Below are 373 nucleotides of genomic sequence, written 5' to 3' on the forward strand. Positions count from 1 at the left end.
CAGGAATTCTGTGCACAAACCAGTCTGAAGCAGTTCCCTTGGGGAGTTCACGTGTGGCTGTCAACTAGCTTGAGTTCACTCCCCAGGAATAACTATAGAAAAGAACAGCAAGTTCTGCCTTAATGGAAACAACACATAACACCATCCATCAGCCACACACAGCTTACGAAGGAGGGAAGAAGCAGAAGCTTGGCAGCAAGCTCACTTTTTTTTTTTCAGACCTTCCTTGAAAGGGTACCTGAAATCAAGACTGACTTAACTTGCATCACTATTATTTTGAAACGAATAAAACTAATGTAAGAGATCAGTCACAGCTAAACAATGACCATCCTTTATATGGACAACCTGCAGTACTACAGAATTTTACTACTGC

The 373-nt window shown here is 41.6% G+C and overlaps 1 protein-coding gene across 1 annotated transcript in view; it reads right to left on the reverse strand.

Moving 5' to 3' along the window:
* The window catches only part of LOC104497450 (mitogen-activated protein kinase kinase kinase 5-like), a gene marked incomplete at its 5' end in the record, with an annotated part of 20,251 nt that overhangs the window by 5,530 nt on the left and 14,348 nt on the right, over positions 1-373 (reverse strand). The gene's annotated exons all lie outside the window — the stretch shown is intronic.

Source organism: Buceros rhinoceros, unplaced genomic scaffold, assembly GCF_000710305.1.
Source record: "Buceros rhinoceros silvestris isolate BGI_N320 unplaced genomic scaffold, ASM71030v1 scaffold17267, whole genome shotgun sequence".
Classification (NCBI taxonomy): domain Eukaryota; kingdom Metazoa; phylum Chordata; class Aves; order Bucerotiformes; family Bucerotidae; genus Buceros; species Buceros rhinoceros.